Source organism: Chrysemys picta, chromosome 1 (genome assembly GCF_011386835.1).
Source record: "Chrysemys picta bellii isolate R12L10 chromosome 1, ASM1138683v2, whole genome shotgun sequence".
NCBI lineage: Eukaryota > Metazoa > Chordata > Testudines > Emydidae > Chrysemys > Chrysemys picta.
In genome coordinates this window covers 242165025-242187638 of record NC_088791.1, presented here as the reverse complement: position 1 = coordinate 242187638, position 22614 = coordinate 242165025, and the positions used below count along the sequence as shown (strand labels likewise).

Sequence of the window (22614 nt, the reverse complement as noted above, 5' to 3'; positions counted from 1 at the left end):
AAAGACTCTGGGGAAAAAAGAGATGGGGATTTGGGAAGCGCAATGGAACAGAAAAGGGGACAGAGGGAAAGAAACAATAAATAAGAAAGCTGAAAGAAATCCAAAAGGAGGGAGAGAGAGAGAGAGAGAGAAATTGTATAGCAATGGAAGAGAAGAAAGAGTAATGAAACCATTGAATGAGAGTACAAGAAAGCAAATGACTGATATGGAAGGAATGATAGAAAGAGAAAGCAAATATATCTGTAAGGTTAAAAAAAACTGTAGGGACCAAGGTGTGGGCAGTCATGCACAATGTAGATAAATCTCTGATAATTTTCATATGACTTTACATTGTGCCTCTTCATATAACCTTGTGGTGGGTCTACCCACGTGTGACCTCTGTTTTCACGGGACTTTGTATCAAAGCCTTATTTAGAAACTTTGCATTGCCCTTGGTATAATATTATAGCCCCTAAGGATAGAATAAGATAGAAGAAAAATGTCTTTTTGCTAGCAGTAGAACAAGAGCTCTCCGCCCCCCACTCTTAATCAATTGCCCTGTTGAATAAATGAGGTGTGAATGAGGAAGGCATGGAAGGCAGCACCTCCAGACAGCCTCAACTGTTGGAGAGGGGCTGGGAGCCAGACCCAAAAACAATAAAACGTGTCAAGTGGGCTCCTTAAAGACAAGCAGACATACTGACGGCCTCGGGGGTTAGAAGCAAGCACCTTCTTTTGAAAACACCCTCTTTGCAGCATTGGGACAACACTCAAAAGAAAGCAGCACAAAGGACCAATGGACACAGACACAGAGTTTGAATCTGGTATAGATTTGCATAAGAGGAAAGCTGCTATAAAAGTGAGGTGTCTTGCAGAGGACCCCGGGTCTCGTCTTGTCAACATGGGAGCATCGATCCGGATCGGCAGAAGCCCGGCTCCACCCCCTCCCCCATCTAACTCACCTGGCCAGTGAAGTTAAGGGGAGCAACTAATTGGTAACAACAAGACGGAGTGGATTTGTGTGTGTGTGTGAGTGTAAGTGTAATATATATTATATGCATATAATACAGTGTTAATGAATACATGTATTACTAATAAATGTGGCGTTTTGTCTTATTCCCCCTGAAAAGATCCTGTGCAGTACTTTAAGTACAACATTTTGGTGGAGAATGCGAAAGGGGGAGCAAGCATAGAATCCACAGTTATTATAAAACTGGTGTGCACACCGCCAGCTTTAGCAAGCCTGGCACTATAGGAAAAAGAGCGTAAACTTTCAGTTAATTAACCAAACTCTGAAGGATATAGGAGTTTAGGTTTAAATTGTGTTTCTCACTGTGATCCGGGGAAGGATCTAACCAAACTCTGAAGGATATAGGAGTTTAGGTTTCAATTGTGTTGTAGAGGTACATACACCCTCAGCCATAGGAAGGCTGAGCTAAAGAGGAGAACTTAGTGTTTCTCACTCTGATCCGGGGAAGGATCTAATCCGGGGAAGGATTTGTATAATTGGTGTATGAACCCTCGGTGGTAGCAGACCAAGTAATACAGAGGGAAGCTTAGCGTCTCTCCCTCTGGCCCAGAGTGGGTTAAAAACATAAGATGCAAATCTTGTTCTGTTAAACCAAACTCTGAAGGATATAGGAGTTTGGGCAGTGTAGTGTGGTTTATGTTTGTTTGTTTTTTTGTAAGTAATATTCTGGTAATTTCACAATTTTGAAGAAAATGTTTAAGGAATGGGACCAGGAAGGGTGGGGGCTAGTTGGAAAGCCCACCCTCCTTGCTAAATTGGTAGTGAAACAAGGCTTGTGCCCATGGAAAGAAACTGTTTATTGAAAAAAGCAGGATCGGGCCCAGGCAAGCAATAGATAAAGAAACTGAAAAACAGGTTGGGTACAGAGAGTTAAAACAGCACTCTCAAATCTTACAGCAGCAGTAACATCAGGAGAAGAAACATTTGAGACCCCAGAAGGGGGCAGACCTTTGGGACCCCTATGGAGATTGGGAAGGGGGATATTTGGGATATTTGGGTAAATTCCTCCTCCCAGAGCCAAAATGCCATTAAAACAGTTAACAACAGTGCCTGCTTCTGCCTCAGATCTCCAGGCTATGGCAAAATGGCTGAAGATTTTAAAACAGAATTTTTTTTCTAGATAAAGTGTTAACGCCCTTTTACTGAGAGAAAGGGAGGATTTACACTCACAAGAAATGCACCACTTAATTAGCATTTGTGCAGCCCCAAGTACCAAACACACTGTGGCAGAGACCAAGCAGGTTCTGCCATGGTAAAAGCACTGTGCTAATTTGTTTCCAAGCTTCTATCTTTCAGGCTCTGAACCAGAACATCAAAAGAGCTGGTACCAGCTGAAGAGTTATAAAATACAATGGTTATAGTGTCATGACGAAGTCTGTGTTCAGTGTTGTGTGTTGCATGTTCTGTGTCTGTCTCTAGTGGTGTCCTGTGCTAGCACTGGGTCCAGAAAAAGAGGAAATACTACACTAGACAGGGCAAATGTCTTTTCCTCTCTCTACTTCCCCCATCTCCATCCAACTTATCAATCACCACTTGTCTCCAAGAGACTTTGGTCCCCAGTGCATCAGGGTTGTTTTGTTTTGTCAGGTTCTCTAATAATCATTTTGTTGTTAATTTTTGTTCTTGATACATTTGTATTGTTAGTTACATTTGCTTGTATTATTATTCATTCCACACTTTCCTCTATGCACTCTGGTTCTATTTCCCCAAGCTCTGAAGGGTAGTTCTTGGGCCCCCATAACCTGTAAGACCTTGGCCCATAATTGTATGGCCCCATCTTTCAGGTCCCCAGAAACCTCTGAAAACAACTGTTAAAAATAGGAAATTCTACAACATTTTAGCAACTGAATGTTAGTTTAAGTCCAAATCAGCTTAACCTTGCATAACAACTGTGGTACTCCTACAAAATCTTATCTGTTGTGTGTGCTTAAGAAGGTCCTGACCTCAGTGACTTTTATTGTTTGATGGCTATTGCAGCATCAAACTTGGGCCTCATTTTGTTTGTTAATGTACCCAATTATTGTAATGGTAATGGTTTTGTTGTATTTCCAATTATTATAATTATAATTGTTAGCATTTGTGTTTATGTTATATCTGGTGTTTAGTCAATTGTAATGGTTTTAGTTATATTCACCTGGTTATAATTGTTTGGTTTGTTTGCAACAAATACAAAAGATTTATATGGTGACCACTCAAGAATTGTTCTTGAGAGGTCAAAAGGGGGACAATGTAGATAAATCTCTGATAATTTTCATATGACTTTACATTGTGCCTCTTCATATAACCTTGTGGTGGGTCTACCCACGTGTGACCTCTGTTTTCACGGGACTTTGTATCAAAGCCTTATTTAGAAACTTTGCATTGCCCTTGGTATAATATTATAGCCCCTAAGGATAGAATAAGATAGAAGAAAAATGTCTTTTTGCTAGCAGTAGAACAAGAGCTCTCCGCCCCCCACTCTTAATCAATTGCCCTGTTGAATAAATGAGGTGTGAATGAGGAAGGCATGGAAGGCAGCACCTCCAGACAGCCTCAACTGTTGGAGAGGGGCTGGGAGCCAGACCCAAAAACAATAAAACGTGTCAAGTGGGCTCCTTAAAGACAAGCAGACATACTGACGGCCTCGGGGGTTAGAAGCAAGCACCTTCTTTTGAAAACACCCTCTTTGCAGCATTGGGACAACACTCAAAAGAAAGCAGCACAAAGGACCAATGGACACAGACACAGAGTTTGAATCTGGTATAGATTTGCATAAGAGGAAAGCTGCTATAAAAGTGAGGTGTCTTGCAGAGGACCCCGGGTCTCGTCTTGTCAACATGGGAGCATCGATCCGGATCGGCAGAAGCCCGGCTCCACCCCCTCCCCCATCTAACTCACCTGGCCAGTGAAGTTAAGGGGAGCAACTAATTGGTAACAACAAGACGGAGTGGATTTGTGTGTGTGTGTGAGTGTAAGTGTAATATATATTATATGCATATAATACAGTGTTAATGAATACATGTATTACTAATAAATGTGGCGTTTTGTCTTATTCCCCCTGAAAAGATCCTGTGCAGTACTTTAAGTACAACAATAATGGTCAGAGTCAGGGACCTGGAACCAGAGCCAGGGTCAGTCAGGTGCCAAGCCAAAGGTCACAGCCAGAAACTGGAGTCAAGCCAGAAGCAGGGACTTGGAGCAAGACAGGAAAGCAGGAACCAGGAACAGATGGGGGTTTGGGAGAAAGAGGGAAGAAATAGGCTGGAAGGTAGACAAGGTCCATAGCAGCAGCCATCCAGAGATTCACCTACCTGATCGGACAACTTCCTGTGCCTCTTTCTGGTGTAAGTAGTGCATCTCAGTCAATTGGTGGGGCTGGCCATCTCCCCCAATCAGGAGTTCATGGGTGGGGTCCTTTCTGAGCTAGAACTTTGCTAGCCCCATACTCTGGGCCAAGCGAGCTTCTTCGGGAATGGCCATGGTCTGAGGACTGGGGGGATTGGTTTTGAGGTTTGTGATCCCTCACAGAGCCTGTTCGGGTTTTTAATTCATCTGGACTTTTCCTGGATTCATCAGGCATCAAATTTTAGGTCTTTAATTGTATCAGATAATAAATATAAATCTGGATAATGTGTCATGAAAATAGATGGTCCGCAATGAGAAGAAGGAATAATTACCTCCCACTGCAATGTTACAGTCAGTCCTGGGGAGGAGAAAAGAGAAAGAAATGGGAAAGCCTCCTGGACAGGACCTTTTTATGTAAACAAGCAAGAGACATTCCCACTGGAAGAAAGGGCCACTTGAACTTGGAACAGTAGCTATCCTAGCTAGGTACAATATTTCATTACTTCATAGAACTACAGGCCAAGAACAAATTTTTCACTTCCACCTGAAGTGCAGTGTTCTTCAAATTAATGTGGCTCCTTTGGACGCCAACTTTTTAGCTTTGTAATTGATTTCCCAGATTTTATCCATTATGGCTTAAATAGCAAAGTAAGCCGACATACCCATTTTGACACTGGCAAGGTGGGTGAGAGATGACGCCTGTAGGCATCTCAAGACTTGCCATTGTTATGCAGTCTATCATCTGATAAGAATTACTTCAGCGATGTTGACATCCCCTGGACATATCCCCTAACCCTAATATTGCTTTAATTTGAACCCTCTAAGTATTTTTGCATGGCTGAGTCTTAAAACCCCATCCCCAGTATTTAGAGATATTCACATCACATCAACAACTTGGAAAAGGAATCCAAAAGCCATTTGCCTGTTGTGTATGTAAATACGATCAGGACTAAATCTTCCCCCTGCCCCCGCTTTTGTGTTTGATGCTCTTACCATTCCAGGAAATGCCATTTTGTTATAACTGATATCAGTCCATGTTCCCTTTGCACTTGTGTCATCACTCACGTACCCTGCTAGATGTCTGACATCTGCTGATGAGTTTGGCAAAATAATATACTGGTCCAGCAATTTTAAATTGAGGACAGGTGTTATGCAGAAGAAAACAGTTTACTTTTACCAGGGATAATCAATTATGCGACAGCTATCTTATTATTACATTAGTGTTATTCTTTACTTCCCTCCCCTGCCCAATTGCATTATAACCAGTCGAAGGAAATAGTGAGCCTCAATCTATTTTTACTTTGTTCACAATAAATTGTCATTGCTTTACGTATTTTTGCTTTGAGAACTTTAATAAAAATTTGTTAAGACTGGAGATGGATCTGAACACCACTGAAAATACTCTGAACACATACTTCAGGGTAGGGAATCTCTGAATCTGGTTCTGAGCTTTATTGCAGAAAACCTTCTATACTCAAGAGCTGAGTTCAGGTTTCTGTGTTCCCCTTGCAATAGTTGCTGACATAATTAATACCTTAAAAACATGTCTGTTTTTAAGGTATTAATTATGTCCTTACATTTTGCTAGCTGTTCATGATATTATGTTTTGGCAGAAAAAGTAGCCGAAGTCTGGAGGAATTGTGTGTTTGTAATATTCGTCTATGCTCTGAAGACTGGCTCCTACTCTCATTTACATCTGTAAGAGTGTGATGGGATGCCTACCCCACACAGGCATAGAAGGAGCAATGGAGGTGAGTTCTCTGAGCAACCCAGAGCAGCTGTGGGAAGCACAGCGGATCAGGGAGGAATTGCAGGGAGCAACCAATCCTGGCCCAGCAAGCTCAGATAAAAGGGAGCTGCAGGGCAGAGTAGGAGCAATTGCTGCTGAGAGCTCAAGGACAGAGGTCTGTGTCCCTGGAAGGCTGAGAGAACTGTAAGCACCTTGAACAGAGCAGCTGCTGGTAGGGACCGGGGGAGCAAGAGGGCACTCCTGGTTGGCTGTGGGGCTGAATGCCCTGAGGTGAGGGCAAAGAGGGTACTGGGGCTGTGGAGAAGGAGCCCAGGGAAATATAGCAGAATTGACAGAAGTTAAAGAGATTCAGCAGGAGGCTGCTATTTATAGGGTCCCTGGGTTGGGACCCAGAGTAGTGGGCAGGCCTGGGTCCTCCCACTTACCACTGGGGAAGTGTCTGGACAATAGGACCATGATACACCCTCCCAGAAGGCGGAAACATGGATGGTGACCTAGGTGGAGGGCTGAGTTGTGAATAGGATGCTGCAGTTCCGGAAGCTGAGAGAGGGACGTAGGCGGAAGTGGGGATGGAGTGACAGTGTGCAAATGGGGGCGTCGGCCTTGAGCAAACTGTGGATGGGGGTGTCACCCTCGAGCTAATCCCCAGAGTGACCAGGATGTGGCGCAGGTCTGGCGGTGAAGGCTGTACCCTGTGACAAAGTTTTGCCATTAGTGTGGATCAGAACAGGAATGGATCCTTATTCTGTTTCAGCCCAGTCCTATGAGGCACTGAATACCCTCAACTCCATCTGACTTCAGTGTGTGTTGAGAACACTCAGCATCTCTGCTCGCATTTCTGTCCTGCCTCTCTTGAGTCAATCCCACCCACATCCCTGCCCCAACCCCCCGCTGCCCAAATAGTTCAAATCCTTGTGTGCCTGGGTTCTGGGCAGGAACATGTGCCTGTGGTTTGATTTGAAGACTGCTAATGTTTCTTACATTAACCTGAATGAAGGGTGGTGTAGTAGTTCCGGGGTGGGGCTCGTCCCTTCCTGGGGCGCCTGGGAGCCAGGCCGCCCCGCTACAAAGCTAATAACAGTTCAGGGCTCAGACCCTTAGGCAGGGGCTGAGCACGCAATTAACAGTTCAGAGCTCAGGCCCTTAGGCAGGGGCTGAGCACACAATTAACAGTTCAGGGCTCAGGCCCTTAGGCAGGGAGTGAGCACCCAAGTAACAGTCCCGGCCCTGGGTCAGGGCGGGGCAGCAAACCAATAGTCAATCAGAGGCCCAGGCCCCTTGGACAAGGAGGAGGAGAGACTGCCACCCGGTGCGGGGTGGCAGGAGGGAACACAGGCCCACCCACTCCACTGTGTTCCAGCCCAGGGCCCTATCCGCAGCAGTCCGTCTGCCGCGCAGTTAGTGGGGATCCTGACCGCAACACACTGACATGGGTTTGGGGTCTGCTATCCCCGGGCCACTTCCCATCTCCTCCTCCATGGGTACCTGTTCCTCCTGAGTTTCGTCTGCCGTGTCCCAGATCATGGGCTCCTCCAGGTTCCGAGCACCAGGTAGGTTTGTTGCTCCCTCTGGGCCCTCGGCGGGGGGAAGCTCAGACCGCTCCTCAGGATACCGGGCCCTCGGCAGGCTCGGCCAGTCCTCCTCAGGATACCAGGCTCTCGGCAGGCAGCAGTGGCTCCGCCCACTCTGGCGGCTGTTCTGGCTCGTCCCTTCCTGGGGCGCCTGGGAGCCAGGCCGCCCCGCTACAGGTGGCTACTATACTTACCGGTTTCAATGAGGTTTAACCAAACCTTTAACAGTACAATAAAGTCTTCATTCACTGCAGTCTGGTTCCTTTCTCTTTCCCCAGAGAAGCCCACAAGATAGTCAGAGGATAGTAGTGGCAGAGCAATTTATCTTTAAAGGGCAAAATATAAGGACATTTTTCCAAAATGGGTGATGCTGAAGTTAGCCAGCTACTATATTTGATTTGTTTATGTATAATCAGGGCCGGCTCCAGGCACCAGCTTAACAAGCAGGTGCTTGGGGTGGCCAAGGGAGAGGGGCGGCACCTGCAGCAGTTCAGGGGCGGCAGGCCCCTCACTCCCTCTAAGAGCGAAGGACCTGCTGCCGAACTGCCGCCGCTGATTGCGGCTTTTTTTTTTTTATTATTCCAATTGCCGCCGCCGATCGCAGCTTTTCTTTTTTTTTTGCTTGGGGCGGCAGAAATGCTGGAGCCGGCCCTGTGTATAATTCAACCTTCCTATTTTCTGTTACTCACCAAAATAAGCACATTCCAAAGCATATGCTGTATTGTAAGTTTGCAGTGTTGTTATAGTCACGCTGGGCCCAGGGTATTAAAGAGACAAGGTGGGTGAGGTCATATCTTTTATTGGGCCAACTTTTGTTGGTGAGAGACAAGCTTTCAAGCTACTCAGTGCCCAGACCTGAAGAAGAGCTCTGTGTAGCTTGAGAGCTAGTCTCTTTCACCAACAGAAGTTGGGCCAATAAAAGATATTACGTTACCCACCTTGCCAGCATTTTAAATGTATCACATGGCCACTGAAAAATAACCAAGACCCTGATCCTTAACACTGCTCCACTTGGTTGGACCATATGCAAACCAGTGAAGTCAAGAAAGCTCCATACAAGCACAGGCATCTGGGGTTTCATTTCCTGATCCTGCAAGTCATTCCTCAAACTAAGTGGTCCATAGTCATGTCCCTCTGACCTCCATGGACCACTAACATGAGTAAGAATTCCCCAAGTGAGTCAGGGCTTGCAGGACCGGACCTTATGGAAAACTCAATCATCATGAACTTTGAATACTTTTAAACAATATTTCTCTGTGGGGGAATAAAAAGTTTCACAATCAGCAGAAATATTCCCACACTTGGCCCAGTCTTTGGTCTCTCATTTTTCTTTATAAGGCATAACGTTCACTTCTCCCAAGACTGCTCTCTTTAGAAATATAACACATTTTTGGAAAGGGAAAAAGGAAATAAGGTAGCTAAAGGAATGGTAATCTGTCTGTGGTGTTACAGTAAATGTCGCAGTTCTCTCCTGTTGGCACCATTTTATTTGAGCTGTGGGAATACAACCAACCAATAGCTTCTGAAACATCAACCAATATGAGCCCATAAAAAAATCCATCTGTGAACATGGACTCAATCAGTGCTACTGTAGTCAAAAAGATGGATTTTCTCATGCTTAGAAAGAGAGTGTCAGACTGACAAACCCAAAAATTAGGTTTGCCAAAGAGAAAACCTCAAATCAATTAAAATGTTTCTATTGGAATTTCAAACAAATCTCAAGAAAACAGCTTCCTGCTTAGATGGAAACACTCCTAGGCAGTGTTTGTGGTGCAAACATGGCACCATCCTAGCACTGAGGAAGAAGGAACCTTTGTTTGCAGCAGGCATTTTGTATACGTAAGGCCCAGTTGCTAATAATGGTATCCTCATCCAGGACTGATTCATGAAAAATGTCATGAGACTTGGATGGATGGTTCCTGTGGTCCCTTATTACTCCTAGACAAAGAATTGGCGCAACATGAGCTTAAATAGTGTAAGGTTAGGGATGCTTAGTTGCTCTGTTGTTTGTGTCTGACTTCAAATGTAAGGGTGGTGGTGTTGCGCAGGCCACTAGTGCTGTGCATAAACCCCAGCCTGGCAGTGACAGAGTTAAGGGGAGATGGAAAGTCCCAGTCAGTGCATTATGGCTCCTGGAGGGGAGACAGGTACGTAAGGTTATGATTACACTGCAGCGGAGAGCATGCCTCCCTGCCTGGGTAGACAGACTCGTGCTAGCCCATTAAAAATATCAGTGTGGACATTGCACAGGCAGCAGCATAGGCTAGCCGCCCCAGTACAAGCCCAGAGTCCATACTCAGGTGGCTAGACCTTGCCATGGCCTATGCTGCAATGTCCCCAGTGTTATTTTAAGCTTGAACTGAGCTTGCATGTGTCTGTCTACCAGGACTGGGCGTGGGAGGCACACTTCCAGCTGCAGTGTTGACATTCCGCAAGGGATAGACTCGGCTGAGGGGAACTGGACTGGGTGACTCGTATAAAGTAAGGACTGCAGGGCCAATAGGGGAGGACTGAGAGGGAAGAGCTGGAGTAGGGAGCTTATACCCGGGGAGTGGGGCTGAGGGGAAAGGGCAACAGGGAAGAGGTTCCCGACAACTGCCAGAGAGGCCAGGAACTGCCAGGAAGAGGCTCCGCAGCAACAGATCAGCCAGAAGCTGCACAAAGAGTCAGACTTACAAAGAGCGAGACAACAGGAAGATGGAGTCCTGGGAAAAGCACCTGTGGACAGGCAGCGGTAAGAACTGGAAGCAGACCAGGGAAGCAGCAAGGGCTTAAAAAGAACAGGTCTTAGCTGCTTAAACACAGGATCCCTAGGCTGGGACCCAGAGGAGAGGGTGAGGCTGGATTTCCCTGCTATCCCCAGAAATGAGGATAGGAAATCCTCTCCAGTTCCCCTCAGCCGAGTCTATCCCTTGCGGAAGGACAACACAGCTGAGGCTGGGGCTGATGACCCAATACAGGGTCACAGGACTTTTGGCCTCTGAGACTCTTTACTACCCCAGAAGGGGTGAGATTACGAATGACCTGGGCTAGAGTTATGAGAAGAGACTGACTGCCACAGTGCCAAACAGCTATCTGGTGCGGGAAACTGAGGTAGAGACACTGTAACTCCATGCCCATTTGCAAGGACACGTGCTGGCCAGTGCATTCACTCTGTTACAACACCCCATTCCACCACAGAATTCCTATGCGAGTTGTCAGAGCTTTTGACTAGCCTGCCATGGGAAACATGTTCTTTAGTATCTCAGTTCCCTCTCAGAGAGAATTTTGGGGGACATTTTCTTTCTGGTAGGTTAGTCCAATGTGTAGCCCAGCGCATGTGCTTGTGCATCCCAGAATTCAGTGTGTGTTGGTCTAAATGAGGTTCATAGTTATGATGCACAATTATAAACATTTCTTAAAAGTTGGACAGTCCAGAGTCAACTAACATAATGGGGGAAATCAATATATTCAACTATTACTTTATTGAAGTAAGCCAAGCAAAATGCAACTTAATCACAGAGTCCAATCTATTTCCTGCTCACCCTGCTGTGGGTTTTATTTTATTTATTTTTTTCATTTTAGCATAGCACAATCAGTGAACAACCAGTGTAAAAGTAAGAATCATCTTGCAGCTACTAGCTTTTGGTTGCAGCCTTTCCCCCATCTACATATTGTCTAGTTAGACTGTAAGCTAAGTGTCCACCGCATTGTGGGCACAATATAAACAACAATTGTTAGTAACAATTGCATGCAGACTTCTCTGTAATATAGCAGCCTACCAGATATATAGTCACTGTGCCTGGGGTTTGCAACAGCTTCCCCAGGAGTGTTTTTTTTCCCACCACTGTGAGGCAAGTTTCCCAGACCTAAGACTTCACATATATTATGTATATTTAGCCACATCCTGGTTCCCTAAGCAGGTGTTACATCTGCACCTCCTGGCTTCTGCAGTGAGTCTTAGGAACCAAGCACTGATCCTTTAATGTGTTGTGCCTGAAGAGATGCTTGTGTTTGCCCCGGGCCCCATTGAAATCAATTGGGGTCTGCAATCAGAACATCTTCCTGCTTGCATCTCATTGCAGGATTGGAATTGCAATATTAAATAGTGACTGTCACACAATAATCGCTTGCTTTTTAGACAACTAGTTCTTAACAATGTGGTGGAATTACTCTTATGCTATTTTACTCAATGGAGCTCAATTATATTTCAAGTTCAACCCATCAGAGATTGAAAAGCAAAACCACAATTCAGTCAAAATGTGTTGCATATACTTTGCTGGCAGTAATGTTGTATCATGGGCCAGATTCCCTGTTGCCTCGCATGTTGTGTAGTCACTCATGCCAGTGCAAGTTGGGTAAAAATTGTTAAACTCAACAAAGGCACTGGTGTCAATGACTACACAAGGTGCCAGGCAACAGAGAACCTGGCTGTATCCATTTTATGCATTGATGAACATAACACTAAAACTGAAATTGATTTTTTTATGTCTTAAGAGAACATTTTGGGTTTTATAGAATCCACACTATGCCAAGACACCTTTATAACCAGTCACAAGGGCTGACTCTGTACAACCTCACTCATGTGAGTAATTCTTATGCAAATCCATGGTCCATCGAAATCAGTACGACAACTCATTTGAGTAAGAGTTTGCAGGATCAAGCCTTTGGTGGTCATTGTCAGTTTCCTTTGGAAGTAAAATAAGTATTCATTCATTCAGTGTTACTCTGTACTGCTAATGAGATTGATATCGGTTTGGAGTGCTGCTTGAAGCTTGAATAACAACAGTTAAGTGCATCTAAAACTATTGTGTTATATACCTAAAGAAGCAATAATTAGTAGTATTTACATTTTACCTTCTGTGCTCCCTTGCTTAAGCACTCTTTCTCTCTGCTTTCTTATGAGTCATGTCTGACTATTCTACCAGGCAATAAATAATGAGGGGAAATACAGCGAATATCAAGAAATCTGTATTGTGAAAATTCCTCTTGTAATTGCAGTCAGATTTACTGGATGCAAGATGAGGCCATCCTGTCGCTCTGGATTTTGATCTCTTTGAACATTGGCGATTAGAAGCAGACATGTCAGATCATCTGATAAATCCCACTTGATCTCTTCTGAGTTAGTGTTTTGACCCACTGAGATCTGCGTCACAAACTAGGAACTCTTCAACTCTGTGACATCCCCTCTCCCCCTCCCCCACTCCAGGGATAAAGATGATGAATTATAAGAGGATTTTAGAATCACTGTTGATACCTGACCATGTGCTGCACAGGGCTTGTCCCTATTCCCTATGAGCCAAATGCAGGCTGCATGTGAAAACTCAGTGCAGTAAGGATAGTGGCCCATCTCTTGTGGAAACTCACATCCAGCTAGGAGATATCCTGCCATGGCAAGGCAAGTTGTCTCTGTGTCCCAGGGACTAACTGGCAGAGGACACAGGGGGTGCACAGGGTTGTACTGGGATCCCCTGGGTCAGATATCTACCTAATAGTTCATCGAAGGGTGGCATGTGAAGTCTCTACTGAGAGCCAGTAGCCCACGGGCCGTAGGTGCTGGAACTCTAGGTGCTGGGGGGTGCTGCCACACTCTCTGGCTTGAAGTGGTTTCCATTATATACAGGGTTTACAGTTTTGTTCAATGGCTCTCAGCACCCCTACTATAAAAATTGTTCCAGTACCCCTGCCACTGGCCATCATAATCATTTTGAAATGTATGTGCAGATGATATGTAAGGAGTTATGTATCTGTACTGAAAGTTATGCTCTTTAGTCTTGGAGTTCAGGCAGTGGCATACCTTGGAAATGAAAGTATGCTTTCACACAGGAGGTAACTGACAGCTATGTCCCTGTCTGGCCATTTGTGTACTGTATGCTGCAAACTGTATGCCTATTTGATACAGAGCCAGGTGTGAATTGAGAGACCATGAAATCTACAAGAGAGGAAATCTACAGGATGAAACAAACAGCAGGGGATGTCCTGTTTTTGAACAAAGACAAAGGATTGTTCTTGTATATCTTGGAGTGGAAATAGATACACTAAATCCTTCACTGTGGAAGCAAACTGACAGCATCTGTGTCTTATGAGAGACAGATCACAGCCTGACTGGCTGTACAGTGCTGCAGGGATTTGGGATGAGCAATATTTTATTAGACATGAGAGCATCTTGTTAATTAAGTCTAGGCTATAGAATGCGTGTTATAATTTTATATGTATCCATTTGTTTCCAATACTTCTATTTGCTACTGTTTGGAACCTCTATGCTTTGTTAAATAAACTCATATTTGATTTCACTATAAACAAATATAAGCACTTTGTGGTAAGTGGAGCAGTGATCTGAGGTGAAACAGATAAGCTGGGGTTGTCTGTTTCTTTGGAAGCAGTTGGACAGTGAATACTGAGAGGGTCCAGGGGAATGGAGGCTGGACACTCCAGGGACAAGTTTGGAGGGGTTGGGCGTTGGAGTGTGCCTATCACTAACCTGCAGAGTGACAGTGGGGCTTGCAAGATGTAGAGGTGAGTGTCACATTCCAGGATGCGATCTAGAGCAGTGAGGGGTTGTGCCACCACCTGCCCTGCAACCCTGGGTGCCTCACAATGATTTGCTGCTGTAGCTCCCAACCTGGGCTGCTCCCAAACAGCATACAGGTCACACACTGAGGGTATGTTTACACTAGGAAATTAGGTCGAATTTATAGAAGTCGATCTTTAGAAAGCGATTTTATACAGTTGATCGTGTATGTCCCCACTAAGCGTAGTAGGTCGGCAGAGTGCATCCTCAATACCGTGGCTAGCATAAACTTTCGGAGCATTGCACTGTGGGTAGCTATCCCACAGTTCCTGCAGTCTCCACCACCCATTGGAATTCTAGGTTAAGTTCCCAATGCCTGATGGGGCAAAAACATTGTCGCGGGTGGTTTTGGGTACATGTCGTCAGTCGCCCCTCCCTCCGTGAAAGCAATGGCAGACAATCGTTTCGCGCCTTTTTTCCGTGCAGATGCCATACCACGGCAAGCATAGAGCCCGCTCAGCTCAGCTCACCGTCACCCCTGCTGTTGTGTCCTGGGTGCTGCTGGCAGCAGACGGTGCAGTAGGTCTGCAAACAATCATCATCCACCACTTCCGCTGCTACTCTGCTCTCCTGCTGTTGTAAACGAGCTCAGTCTCAATAGAGTAAATGAGCTCAGTCATCCACTGCTTCTGCTGCAACTCAGCTCTCCTGGTGCCATGAATCCACTCACAAGTCCTCTCATCGCTCAGTATAAATATCTATTCTCGTGGCATCCGTCATCATCCACCGCTTCTGCTGCAACTCTGCTCTCCTGCATATGCCATACCACAGCAAGCATGGAGCCCGCTCAGCTCACCGCTGCTGTTGTGAGCATTATAAACACCTCGCGCATTATCCTGCAGTATGTGCAGAACCAGAACCTGCAAAAGCAGGCGAGGAGGTGACGACAGCGCGATCACGATAGTGATGAGGACATGGACACAGACTTCTCTCAAAGCACGGGCCCTGGCAATTTGGACATCATGGTGGTAAGGGGCAGGTTCATGCTGTGGAACGCCGATTCTGGGCCCAGGAAACAAGGTCTGGGATAGCAGCAAAGAGTCCTGTGGCACCTTATAGACTAACAGACATATTGGAGCATGAGTTTTCGTGGGTGAATACCCACTTCATCGGATGCATCCAATACGTCTGCTAGTCTATAAGGTGCCACAGGACTCTTTGCTGCTTTTACAGATCCAGACTAACACGGCTACCCCTCTGATACTTAAGGTCTGGGATGGTTCCCAGTGGCTGCGAAACTTTCACATGCATAAGGGCACTTTCATGGAACTTTGTGACATGCTTTCCCCTGCCCTGAAGCACAAGAATACCAAGATGAGAGCAGCCCTCACAGTTGAGAAGTGAGTGGTGATAGCCCTCTGGAAGCTTGCAATGCCAGACAGCTACCGGTCAGTCTGGAATCAATTTGGAGTCGGTAAATCTACTGTGGGGGCTGCTGTGATGCAAGTAGCCAATGCAATCACTGAGCTGCTGCTATCAAGGGTAGTGACTTTGGGAAATGTGCAGGTCATAGTGGATGGTTTTACTGCAATGGGATTCCCTAACTGTGGTGGGGCGATAAACGGAACGCATATCCCTATCTTGGGACTGGACCACCTTGGCAGCCAGTATATAAACCGTAGGGGGTACTTTTCAATGGTGCTGCAAGCACTGGTGGATCACAAAGGACGTTTCACCAACATCAACATGGGATGGTTGGGAAAGGTACATGATGCTCGCATCTTCAGGAACTCTGGTCTGTTTGAACAGCTGCAGGAAGGGACTTACTTTGCAGACCAGAAAATAACTGTTGGGGATGTTGAGATGCCTATAGTTATCCTTGGGGACCCAGCCTACCCCTTAATGCCATGGCTCATGAGGCCATACACAGGCACCCTGGACAGTAGTAAGGAGCTGTTCAACTATAGACTGAGCAAGTGTAGAATGGTTGTAGAATGTGCATTTGGACGTTTAAAAGCACACTGGCGCAGTTTACTGACTCAGTTAGACCTCAGCGAAACCAATATTCCAATGTTATTGCTGATTGCTGTGTGCTCCACAATATCTGTGAGAGTAAGGGGGAGACGTTTATGGTGGGGTGGGAGGTTGAGGCAAATCGCCTGGCCGCTGATTACACGCAGCCAGACACCAGGGTGATTAGAAGAGGAGGGAAGGACAAGGCCACACTGCACTTCCAAACTTATTTAATGCCAGCCTTCTATTGCTTGGGCAGTCCTCTGGGGTGGAGTGGTTGGGTGCCCGGAGCCTCCCTCCCCACACGTTCTTGGGCGTCTGGGTGAGGAGGCTATGGAACTTGGGGAGGAGGGCGAGCAGTTACACAGAGCAGCAGCGGTGATCTGTGCTCCTGCTGCCTTTCCTGCAGCTCCACCAGACTCCGGAGCATATCGGTTTGATCCCCCAGTAGCCTCAGCATTGCATCCTGCCTCTGCTCATCGCGCTGCTGCCATCTCTCATCTTGCTCCCGCCACCTCTCATCTCGTTTATCCCTCATGTCCTCGCGTTCATTTTCTGCTTTCCTGGACTCTGACATTGTTTGCCTCCATGCATTCTGCTGAGCTCTTTCAGTGCAGGAAGACTGCATGAGCTCAGAGAACATTTCATCGTGAGTGCTTTTTTTTTCACCTTCTTATCCGTGCTAGCTTCTAGGATGGAGACGATAGGGGGAGCGTTGAAACATTTGCAGCTGCGGGAGGAAATAAAGGGAGAGTAGTATTTAAAAAGACACATTTTAGAGAACAATGGGTAGACTCTTTCACGGTGAACCAAGCTGTTAACATTACATAACACATGTGCTTTCGGTACAAGGTCACATTTTGCCTCTTATATTGAGGGCCTGCCGGTTTGGTGTGAGAGATCACTCACGCTGGGCCAGGCAACAGAATTCGGCTTGCAGGCAGCCATGGTAAGCCACGGTCTTTCAGCTTCTTCAACCTTCATAACATGTGGGAATGGTTTCAAACAGCAGCACCCTCCTTTCCCATACCAAGCACCTGTTGAGTTGGCCATTTAAAAGGAGGGGCTGTATTGGCCACGAATGCATCCCAAGTCTTCTGGGCAAACTAATCATTAAACACGCTTGCTTTTAAACCATGCATTATATTTACAAAGGTTACACTCACCAGAGGTGCCTTCTCTGGCTCCATGGTGCATGAGCCCACCTTGCGAGGGTTGGGAGGGTATTGGCTCCAGGGTGATAAACAGTTCCTGGCTGTTGGGGAGAATGGTTTCTCCGCTTGCGTGCTGTGTGGTATCCTCATCCTCTTCCACCTCCTCATCTTCTTCGTCCCCAAGATCCTCATCCCTATTGCATGCGACTCCCCCCTTGCACGTGTCCACGGACAGGCGTGGGGTAATGGTAGCCCCCCCCCCCAGAATTGCATGCAGCTCATCATAGAAGCGGCATGTCTGGGCTCTGACTCAGAGTGGCCGTTTGCCTCTTTGGTCTTTTGGTAGGTTTGCCTGAGCTCCTTAATTTTCACGCGGCACTGCTACGGGTCCCTGTTGTGGCCTCTGTCCATCATGCCCTTGCAGATTTTTTCAAATATTTTGGCATTTTGTCTTTTGGAACGGAGTTCTGTTAGCATGGATTCGTCTCCCCAAACAGCGATCAGATCCAGTACCTCCTGTTCGGTCCATGCTGGAGCTCTTTTGAGATTCTGGGACTGCATGGTCACCTCTGCTGATGAGCTCTGCATGGTCACCTGTGCTGATCAGCTCGCCATGCTAGTCAAACAGGAAATGAAATTCAAAAGTTCCCGGAGCTTTTCCTGTCTACCTGGCCAGTGCATCTGAGTTGAGAGTGCTGTCCAGAGCGGTCACAATGAGCACTCTGGGATAGCTCCCGGAAGCCAATACCATTGAATTGGGTCCACACTACCCCAAATTCGACCCGGCGATGTCAATTTCAGCGCTAATCCCCTCGTCGGGGAGGAGTACAGAAATCGATTTTAAGAGCCCTTTAAGTCGACAAAAATGGCTTCGTCGTGTGGACGGGTGCAGGGTTAAATCGATCTAACGCTGCTAAATTTGACCTAAACTGATAGTGTAGACCAGGGCTGAGTGTCCGTGTATAGCTGCAGCCCTGGTCCAGCAGTTCTGACCCAGCAGCCTGTCAGCAACACACCAGTCACACTTTGGCTTCCACCAGACTTGGTCACTACTTGCAGGGTGTCCCCATCCCTCTCCCCATCCCTAATTTCCCCCAAAACATGTGTTCTGCACTGTCCACCACTCTCCTGGGCAGTACAAATATTAAGATCCGTTGCCCCTCTAAGGGGTCAATATTCAACAGTTTGCTACTTTAACTGGAGCTACCAAACAGTTCCATTTAAACACACATTGGATTGGTTTAGATTAAAATATAAAACCAGTTTATTAACACAAGAAGACAGGATTTTAAGTGAATTCAAGTGTAAGAAATAAAGTTAGAAATGGTTACAAGCAAATAAAAAGCGAAAACACATTTAAGAGTCTAAAACTTAATCTAGCAATGTTTGGTTCAAGGCTTTCTTTAAGATGGCTTTTCTCACCCAGTCTTCCAGCAAGATGGTAGCTGATCCTTCCCTTAGTCAGGATCTCTCCCAGAGGCCCAAAGATTCTGGTGCCTTTGTCTTCTTAGGTGAAAGAGAGATACTTGGCATTGTCTCTCTCTTTTATAGTCCAGTGAACCTATGAAGTGGATTCTTCTGAGGGTTACCATTCAAAGTAAACCTTATTCAAGCACTGAAGAAGGCAACATGGAGTCTGGTGGTGAAGGAGGCACCCGTGCTCCTTCTCCTCCCCTGTGTTTGCTGAGATGCAAATTTGCTTTGTCTCCTATTATCTCCTCCCCCTGCTGTCTAGAGAACCCTGTTTACCTCTTACATGTGGATTGAAGTAAATACACATTGCTTTGCTTAGGATAGACCTGTTTAACAACTTCTGCCTGGGCAAGGCAACCCATAATGTTGCTACATACATTTCACCATGATATCATTAACCTGTGAGTTATTAGTTTTCAAATGATACCTCACACGGCATGTTTTCTACAAAGACTATTCAAAGTGTGTAGGGTGTGAATACAGGGGTGCTTTTGGTCACATGGAGGGCTTATGTTGCCCATGGCTGGTGGAATTGGGGGGCTGACCTCCAGCAAGCAGAGACCAGGCTTCCTCATACTAAGGGCAGTTGGCAGCTATACGCCTCACAACCATGGGTAACCCCAGGAAGCATCAGAGTCTCACACTGAGCCAGCACAACACATGGTAGGGAGCTCTTTACTGCTCCTCTCAACAGGAGCTCCATGAATGTTGGCCAGAGTTTGCTGCTGATAGTCTAGCTGGATTGTGTGCCACCCAAATGTTAGCTAACACACGCACGCCCACAGTCCGTGTCCCTTTTGGCTGCTGTCCATGTGGGAGATGCCTGTGGATGCCAGCCCTTTTGTTCATGCCTCCTTCGACAGGCTGGTGGTAACCACGAGATGGTGGTAACTGCCAGTGCACTGTTGTGTGTCATTATGGAATGGCAGATGCATATGCACACTGCATCAACTGATGCTCACAAACTCCTTTTCCCTTCAGGTGCCCCTGCTCACCCAAAGGCAAAACTTGGCTCTGTCTTTCCTCAATGGGCTGACTGTTTGTGAAAAATGTTCAGGAAAGGGTTTATTCCTGACACTTAAACCTGGCTCGGTTGCATGCTAGTTTATGGTTTGCATTAGTTTTACTACAGTACTGAAAGTGTTGGAAATCCTAGAGATTTAATCATATTCATGTTATAAACACCATTTTAACAGCACATGGCATTACAAATTCTTCACTGCTGTGTGCTTTTATGGGGAGGGAAGAAGGAAAGAATCAGCTGTAAATTATTTATATATCTATCAAGTTTACCATATTTTCAGTTATGTTGCCGGCATTTACCATTGTTTTCTAAATGTTCTTATTACCTGACCTTTCTATGCTTTTTATTCCTCAGTGGACTCAGCGTCTGATAAAAACAACAACAATTCTTTGAATGGATATAAGTACCCATAGTTAAGTGCATAGCAACACAGTAAATTTAAACCCAATCTCTTACAAAAATGCCTTGAGCATGCACAGGCAGTGTAGGGGGAATTAATTGAAAACAAACGGAACAAACTGATTTACCAGTGTTCTTTTTCTATGTTATATTTTGTTCATCTATACAGATCCTCTGCTGGTATAAACTGGATTAGCTCATGCAGTTAGGCTCATTTTCACCAGCTGAGGATGTGGCCCAAATATTCTGACTGATCTTTTTCTATTTACTCTCTGTAGGTGTGTGATGGGGTGTTCACTCCACACCTCACCTGAAAGGGTTAATCTGCATCTGCCCATGGTTGCTGCACTGAGGGTCCCTATGCTGGAACCCAGAGTAGTGGGGGTGGGGGTCCCCTACCCACCATTGAAGAATGTGGCATAAACTTGAATTAGAGGACAGCCTGGAAAGCCAACTGGACAGTTGATCATTCTAGAGGGGATACCCTCAGAAGGGGAAACACATATAGTGATCTGACTAGGGTGTCAAACCACATGGCACAGCAAGCCCTGCAGAGTGAGCGTTCTGAGTCCCAGAGAGTGAGAGAGGCCATAGTAATAACAAATGATGGAAGGGGGTGTCAGACCTGGACAGAGCTAAATCTTCTGAGCCGGGGCTGGCCTTAGACTGAATGGCGCCCCAGGCGAGGAGCATTTTCAGTAACCCCCACCCTCCGTTTGGTAAACTTTCGAATACCTTATTTTTATTGCATTTGTAGCCCATTTCATAACTTTGATGCATGATTTGCATGCATGATTTATCCCTGTCAGATAAGACAGTAAATTTGCATGCTAGGATCAGTAAATCTGTATTTATTCATGCCATATTTAAGCAAATAAAAATAATTTGTTTCCTTGAAGCATATAGAAACTTTTTAATTTTAAAGAATAACTTAAATATACTAACATAAAGAAACTGAACTGTGCACCAACATTGGATGGACCAGTATTAAATAGTGTTACAGTAGGTGACAGCCTTAGGGTATGTCTTCACTACCCGCCGTATCGGCGGGTAGCGATCGATTTATTGGGGATCGATACATCGTGTCTCATATCGATCCCCAAACGCGCTCCCCGTCGACTCTGGAACTCCACCGGAGCAAGCGGTGGTAGCGGAGTCGACAGGGGAGCCGCAGCCATCGATCCCGCGCCGTGTGGACCCCAGGTAAGTCGATCTAATATACTTCGACTTCAGCTACGTTATTCATGTAGCTGAAGTTGCGTATCTTAGATCGATCCCCCCACCAGTGTAGACCAGCCCTTAGAATATTACATTTTACTTCAAAGAGTCTATTTTCCCTGTTGTTGCTAACAACAAAAACTGCACCCCCAAGCCAGGCACTCCAGGCAGTCGCCTGGGTCATCTGCCCCTAAAGCTGGCCCTATTCTGAGCAGCCAGGGGGGAGGTGCCCTAGTGGTAAGTGAATCATGTGAGAAGGTGTTTGAAATGTTACTAAATAATAAATAAAACATTACATTTCCTAGGATGTCCTAGGAGCTAGGAAAAGCTCGAGGTTTTAGAGTTTTATGACAGCTTTAGAACTTTAGTGAAAATGTTTTACATATTAAGTAAAATATGAGCTTTATTTAATAGCTTCAGAGCTTTATTTAATCAGAAAACATTTTTAAAACCTTTAAATAAATAGCTTAGTTTACATTTGGTAGCATAAAAAATATTACAGGGCAGGATTTTCAAAACTTTGAAAGTTAGCGGGATTTGTGTGTAACAGACTGTGCCCCTTACACACTATTGTAATAATCTTTGTACAATGTATGCCTTGTGAGGTATCATTTGAAAACTCATAATATGCAGGTCAATATTGTCCTGATAAAATTTGTGTGGCAACATTGTATGTAAAGTTATAAGATTCCACTGTGTGGTGTTATTAATACATGTTTCAAACCACAGCCCTGCCCAAACAGAAGTTGGCAAACAGGTCTGTTTCAAATCAAAGAATGTGTGCTCTGCTTAATTTGCATTTAAGCAATAAACAAAATCATCAAGCAGGAAGGGTAGACAAAGAAACCACAAACAGGTGAGGAAAAACAGCAGGCATAGTCTTCTCCTGTGGACTCTCCATCTCTTGAATCTCAGCTAGAAATGTTTTCCAAGGGAGGGACTGACACTATAAAAATGAGAGACAAACACCCCATAGGACCCCTCCTCCTCCTCTCTCACACTCTGTCCATCGATTGACGGCACCAGACGGAACAAAGGAAGCAGCCGTTACACAGAAGAAGGGATCCTGGCCTAGACGTTTGGCCAGTAAGGCTACTGAGAGCTTGTGGTAAGAGAAACTTTGCCTTGAATTTAACAGTTTGTTAAGTTAGACATTAGCTGCATTTTATCTTTATTTCTCTTGTAATCA

General features: G+C 45.6%; 1 long non-coding RNA gene across 1 annotated transcript; it reads left to right on the top strand.

Annotated features, from left to right (window-relative positions):
* The first annotated feature begins 299 nt into the window (after nt 1-299).
* Nucleotides 300-4040, top strand: LOC135980790 (uncharacterized). The gene is made up of 2 exons (XR_010597693.1): nt 300-1292; nt 1363-4040. It is a non-coding gene; the product is annotated as an uncharacterized LOC135980790 (long non-coding RNA).
* Nucleotides 4041-22614: the final 18574 nt, after the last annotated feature.